Source organism: Seriola aureovittata, chromosome 9, assembly GCF_021018895.1.
Source record: "Seriola aureovittata isolate HTS-2021-v1 ecotype China chromosome 9, ASM2101889v1, whole genome shotgun sequence".
NCBI lineage: Eukaryota > Metazoa > Chordata > Actinopteri > Carangiformes > Carangidae > Seriola > Seriola aureovittata.
In genome coordinates, this window is record NC_079372.1 from 23,088,737 (window position 1) to 23,096,236 (window position 7,500).

General features: G+C 45.0%; 1 protein-coding gene across 2 annotated transcripts in view; it reads right to left on the reverse strand.

The window, feature by feature from the left end:
• plxnb3 (plexin B3) overlaps positions 1-7,500 on the reverse strand; it is a 53,282-nt gene that overhangs the window by 39,689 nt on the left and 6,093 nt on the right. For both annotated transcript variants that reach the window (XM_056383968.1, XM_056383970.1), the window contains exon 2: positions 688-745. The gene's annotated coding sequence lies outside the window, so the exon portion shown is untranslated. The remainder of the gene's footprint in view (positions 1-687; positions 746-7,500) is intronic.

A 7,500-nucleotide genomic window follows, 5' to 3' on the forward strand; every position in this document is an offset into this window, starting at 1 on the left:
TCTGTTCTTCGATCACATGATCACTGACTGACTGACCTGATTGGACAGATGTCTGATCCATTAATTATCTCTGCACAGCTTCCTGTTTGAGTTTTTTTTTTTATTGATTATTGGATGTTTACATTCACCACCAGAACAGAAAATTCAACCCAGTTTCTAAATGCAAACATTAATTTAATTCAGTGAGTTTAAATGAAAACTTTCACTTTCACAAACTGATTTTATATGTTACCATGACAATGCCTCAGACTGTCTCTGTGTTTCCACTGTGTCCTCATGTTCAGACAACAACAACAACAACACCACAAAGACTCCGTGTCAGTGTGTTCTGTCAACTGAGAGACACAACAAAGACTGCTCTGTTACACTTACACACACACATACACACACACACACACACACACACACACACACACACACACACACACACACAGGTCAATGAGGCTGAATCTGCAGATTCCTCTGAAACAGCCAATCAGATCACTGCATCCTCCACCAATCACTGAACAGCAACTTCAGCAACAGCACCTCCATGAAAACACAACACACTTTATCTCTGATGGGTTGATGACATCATCGGTCACCATGTGGCGGCTGTGTGTGAGGTCACTGGTTGCTATGGTAACCATGTGGACGCCCTGACTCAGCTGTTTCACCAACAGACATAGAGATTACAGTTACACCAACCTGCTGCGTCTGCGATGAGGAAACTGAGGAGGAACCTTCTTCATCAGGAGGACGTTTCCTGCAGGAACACAAATACAGACGTACGTCAGGTCACACAGAGGCAGACTGAACTTGAGGCCTGACTGTACACTGGACCAGTGTCTGTGTCCTCACCCGACATACAGGTGTTGGAAATGACTCCAGGACAGTTTCACATCTGTCCCAGATGTTTCAGTTGAGGACAGCCGACAGCTGCATGTCGGGATACCCGAGGATACCCGCTCTGACACACGATACAGTCGCTGTGTAACTCAGCAGAGTGACAGTTCATCTGATGTGGCGTAGGAAATAGGAATACGGTACTTCAGCGGCCATGATCAGATGCACTGCCCCCCCCCCCCCCCGTAATGACTGTACTCCCCCAGGTAGAGGTCCCACCTACACTTCAGTGTTACTGATTGTAAACCAGATGGTGCGTTCAGGCGTCTCTCTTAGGATTGTTCATCAACCATCTGCCCTCAAGGTCAACTCAGGTCAAGCAATGAATCACTTCCTGTTTGTCTGCCGCAGCGTGTAATGAGTTAATGAGCACAGATAATCAATCACTGCACATATTGATTGATGATCTATCACACTCAGCTGTCCTCGTCGATACAGCTGCTCTGACCAATCAGCTGCTTCCTGTTCTTCACTGTTATTAATGCTCACACAGAAAAAAAGTGCAGGACTGTGAGATCCTGGTCCTGGATCACAGTTGATTAGTGTTGATCAGATCCTGGTCCAAGCTCCAGTTCCATCAGAACCAGCACCCTTGTCACTGTGGTCGTCATAAACATGTTGTTTTATCATGTGACTGTCAGAGTCTCTCTGAGCCTTCAGAGAGAACAGACCTGCTCTAGTATAAACTACATCTGATCCTCATCACAGAACTGGACTGAACAGTCCCCACTGTATGTAATGAGACCAGCAGGTGGCGCTGTAAATGCTGTGATAATCCACATTCATCTACTGCTTAAACCATAAACTCGTCTGAAACCCGATCCATGATCAAAGACTTCTGTCCGCTGAGTCCCTCTGTTTACACACATACATGAAGAAACTGATGTGACAGAAAACACTACGTTGTTTAACAGAAAATCTGAGTGAAGGACTTTTATCTGCAATAAACCTCGGACCTGATCAACACACAGTGAGGCTCCGCCCCCTGTCAACAAGTCGCTAGCACACACTCAAACACTCCTTCAGCAGCTTTAGTCTGTTTGTGTCAGATGGTTTGTAGAGTCTGAAGGACGACCAACAATACAGGCGCGCACACACACACACACACACACACACACACACACACACACACACACACAGCCAGCTGAGCCAGGAGTCGTCCTTGAAGACAAAAACCAGGGATCAACAACCACCTCCCTGTGTGTGTGTGTGTGTGTGTGTGTGTGTGTGTGTGTTTTGTTATTCTTGTATCTTTGTGAGGCCCATATTAGTGTTCCCGCTCTGTCAGCTCAGCTACTCTGACTGAGTCTGAGACCGGCCCAGACAGGAGACCCAAAACCAGGATCTAAAAAGAAGCTGAACTACTGATCAGTGGATTATCATCACACCAACAGTAAGATCAGCAGTGTGTGTCTCAGAGGAAGTGGTCCTGTAGTGAGGTCAGGGGGTCTCAGTCAGACACAGAGGATCTATTCACTCACACACTGATTCATTCATCACAGTAAAGATCAGTTATGTCAGTCTGAGTGTCACTTCACTTCCTCTCACTTCACTTCCTCTCACTTCACCTCCTCAGGACTGACAGACAAAAACACCCTTTACACATGGAGGGTGAAGTAATTATTGATCAGTCTGATCAATGATTTTTCTCAAATCAAGAGGAGCCAGGTGAGGATCTGGACTGAGATCAATCACCTCTCATCAAGACCTTCAAGAACTTCAGGATGAAGAACGTAACTCACACCATCATGAGGACGTTTGAGCCACCTGATTTTGTTCATGTCCTCATGTTGAGAAACTCAGTCCTCCTCTGTGGAATAACACAGACCTAAAACTACAGACCAGGTCTCTGGTACACAGGACACAGAGAGACTGGACCACAGGACACAGAGAGACTGGACCACAGGACACAGAGAGACTGGACCACAGGACACAGAGGGACTGGACCACAGGACACAGAGAGACTGGACCACAGGACACAGAGAGACTGGACCACAGGACACAGAGAGGACTGGACCACAGGACACAGAGGGACTGGACCACAGGACACAGAGGGACTGGACCACAGGACACAGAGAGACTGGACCACAGTGCAGAGACTGGACCACAGGACACAGAGAGACTGGACCACAGGACACAGAGGGACTGGACCACAGGACACAGAGAGACTGGACCACAGGACACAGAGAGACTGGACCACAGGACACAGAGAGACTGGACCACAGGACACAGAGGGACTGGACCACAGGACACAGAGAGACTGGACCACAGGGCAGAGACTGGACCACAGGACACAGAGGGACTGGACCACAGGACACAGAGGGACTGGACCACAGGACACAGAGGGACTGGACCACAGTGCAGAGACTGGACCACAGGACGATGTATTTAATGACCTCAGGACGTTATTACCACCTCCTCCGCGTCACCATATCTGTCACTCTGAGCTGCCCTCTAGTGGACATATGGACCCTTGATCCAGTCTCATCGAGGGTCAGTCTATGTCCAATCATGGACCAGAGATAAACCTGAACCAGGAGAGCCAGCTGCTTATTGCTCCCAACAAATTACTTCAAGTGTGTGTGTGTGTGTGTGTGTGTGTGTGTGTTAGTATTTCACAGTGTTACATCATCAGCTGACAGAAAGTCATTGGTAAATATTTGATTAACTAATAACTAATGACTCTCATCTGCTGCATGTTAAAAAAAACTACTACAAGTGAGACTCGAGTTCAGTTTCTGGCTCTTTGAACTCACAGCTCACAGATGCATCAGGACTAGGATCCTCCATAAACCTGATCAGAACCAGGAGGCTCATGTCACTATGTACAGTCTGAGTTACATCCAGTTTGGATCTGGTTGTGGTCTGTGGTCTGCAGGTCTGTGGTCTGCAGGTCTGTGGTCTGCAGGTCTGTGGTCTGCAGGTCTGTGGTCTGCAGGTCTGTGGTCTGAAGGTCTGTGGTCTGCAGGTTTGGTTTGTCGGTCTGTTGTCTGCAGATCTGCAGAAACACCTGAAACACATGACACGCCTGAAGAGACTGTCGTCCTGTAAAAAACAAGCCCATAGGTTGTCTGTGTAGCTGGTTATTATGACCCATAGTTACATTTTGTTGTTAGGTGACTAGTGGCCATACTATCTAAGACAGGAGCAAAGGGAAAAGTGTGGTGACGTAATATAAAGACCGACAAAGTCAGCGCCTGGAGGAGGTTGGGGTGGATGGATCAACAGAACACAGGAAAATGACACAAGAGACTGGTGTTCCACTCCCATGTGGAACCAGCAGTTTATGTTGTTACTTTTATCCATGAACATTCAACAAAGGTTACCCCATTGTTATTATTGTAACCATGACAACAAAGATCGTCCGTTGAGGAACTATTTATTTTAACCCATATCACGACCTTTTCCTGAACCTAACCAAGCCATGACTGTTATTTTAGTAACTGCCATAGAGGTGCTATTTCAGGAGGCGCTCCTATGGGTCGTATCAGGGGGTAGAAAAATATGGTTGTTTAGGTTGGAGGACTCGTGGCACCTGAAACACCTGAAACACCTGAAGATGAGTTGCCTTCACTTCATGTTACTGTCTGAAAGTTCAACTACCAACACTGAAACAGTTCATGAAAACAAACTGTAAAATTGACTGGTGTTTATACTGGATTTACTGGGAGCTGTGGTCCTGGGAAAGTTAGTCAGAGGACCTCTACTGGTTCCACTGGTTCATCTGGTTCTATCATCTGGACTTTAAACCGGGCTCAGAGTTTTATTTTTACTTTCTGTGCAGAAAAATTAAAACTGCAGAGTCCAAATAGGCCACCAGTGGATTTAATCCCCATTAAACCTGACCCCGAAACACACACACACACACACACACACACACACACACACACACACACACACACACACACACACACATACAGTAGATTAGGCTGCCTGCCTTCATTCACTAATCTGTGGAGTTAATCTGATGGTTGTAACTCTGCAATGAGACATTATAGAGCTGTAATCTGCATATATAGAGCACACACACACACACACACACACACACACACACACACACACACACAGTAACACACTCAGCCATATGTGCAACAGTCGCAGAGCTCTGATGCAGTCTTCCTGTTTGTCTCCGTCACTTGTCTCAGTCTGGTATCTGGTCTCCGGAGAACATGACTGTACTAAGTGATCTGGTCTCTGTCAGAGTCTGGACTCTGTGGGAGGGTTCAGACTGGAGAGGGTTCAGACTGACTGTGGGTTCGACCTGTGCTGGTCTTCTGTCCACATCCTGGTCTGAACCCGGGCCAGCATTCACAGGACTGGGTTTCATGAGCCTCTAATGTAATGTGTCCATGAGGACTTGGTGAGTCCAGGACTCAGACTATCTGGATCCTGTATGTGACACTTCGCTGTTATTTTTGTGTTCTGTGCTACAGAGCTTCATTTAACATGTGAGACAGTGAAAACAATCAAGACAATTAGTCAGTCAATCAACTGATCAGCTGATCAACTGATCAATCAATGAACTGATTGACTGATCATCAGAAGATCAGAGGAATACTTGTTTTTTCTTTGTCTTTACAGTGGAACCATGAGAACAAGGAGCTGGTTAACGTGTGTGTGTGTGTGTGTGTGTGTGTGTGTGTGTGTGTGTGTGTGTGTTTCTAAGTTGGGGGTGTAACAGATGCCAGCGACTGAAGACAGCTGCACACCAACATACCAATTATACACACACACGCGCACACACACACACACACACGCACACACACACGCACACACACACACACACACTCTCTCAGTCAGACAGTATAATCTTCACTGTGATGGCAGTGACACCACATTATTCCACAGTCTGTAATCTGAACATTCACACTGAGACAAGGGAGGTCCTTAAAGGAACAGTCAGCCAGTCAACAGTAAGATATTTAACAGTCTGGCATTTAAAGGAACAGTCTGGCATTTAAAGGAACAGTCAGCCAGTCAACAGTAAGATATTTAACAGTCTGGCATTTAAAGGAACAGTCGGACACTGACTCAATAATTAACCCGAAGATGAGGCTGAGGTGTTTTGATGGACGTGAATTGCAGGTAACATTTCAAATTAAAAGCTCTGCCCTTTCCTATTTGTTCAGTCAGACAGTGATTTCAAAATACTGTAGATGCTGTTGAACTATAGTATTAATATGTTTTGTTGTTCACACATCTAAATGTACTTTTTCACTGTTGATGCTGTCTGTAGTGTGATTTGATAATGAATGTATCTGACTACAGTCATGTTAACAATGCTTCTTTGAATCTGAATTTGACATAAAAAGACAGAGAGACAGACAGACAGACAGACAGAGAGAGAGACAGATGTAGAGGAAAAAGGAAGGAAGAGGCTGTGCCAGCAAAGGAAATGGAAACAGAGCCACAGTAAATACAGCTCATTTTACCATACAAGAGGAACTTCCTCCTTCATTACAAACAGTAGGACACACACACACACACACACACACACACACACACACACACACACACACACACACACACACACGCTGTACTTCATGTTGTGAGCTGGTCTGGAGGGTAGCTCAGTATGAAGCTCATGCTCTTATGTTTGATAGAATAAACTATTAACAAATAATGAGCTGATTAATCATCAGTAATCTGACGCTTCAGCCTGATACACTGATGCATGAGCAATAATAATAATGCAGTAATATCATTACTTGTACATGTTGTAGATGATAATTCACAGAGCTGGTGAATAAACCAAACAAACCTACTCATTAGTTGTGAGACAGCAGCCTGTAAACACTGAAGGTCTGTGCTGTCAATAAAGCTTGTTCAATCTTTTGAATGAATCTTTTCACTGAACTTCATTTTGTTTGTCTTTGTTCACAGACCGTGTTTAAATAAAGCTTCTCTGTTGAAGCCTGACTGTTCATTAACACTGCTCACCCCGAGCTTTCAATAAAGTTCATTTAAATTCAGATCCTTTTGTCCAGGTGGTCTTTGTTCACAGAGCTGGTTTCAATAAAGACACAGTGTCAACTCGCTCCATCAGCCGAGGTCAGTCTGTGGTGACTGACAGCGCCCCCGCATGCTGCTCTCTACGTCCAGATGTCACTGAAAACTTTACAGAGATAACAATGGGTTTAGTCCAGCATTTAGTTAAAACCTGCAACCAAAGAACCCGACCAAGATCCAAACCAGGACTTCAAGTGGAACCAGAAAAAAACAGAACAAACTGTTACAAACCAACACTATGTTTCGACCAATCAGAACATCAGATTGACACACAACCTCGTCTCTTTATACAGACCTGTCCTCATTGTTATTATTATTATTATTATTATTATTATTATTATTATTATAATTATTAATAATAATATTATCATCATTATTATTATTGTGGTCTTTTTACAAGCTCCCGACTGACTGTTTGCTGACTGGTTTCTTCCTGACTGGTTCCTGGCTGACTGGTTTACTGACTTGATTCCTGGCTGACTGGTTTACTGACTTGATTCCTGGCTGACTGGTTTGCTGACTGGTTCCTGACTGACTGGTTTTTGACTAGTTCCTCACTGACTGGTTTACTGAGTGGTTCCTGGCTGACCGGTTTGCTGACTGGTT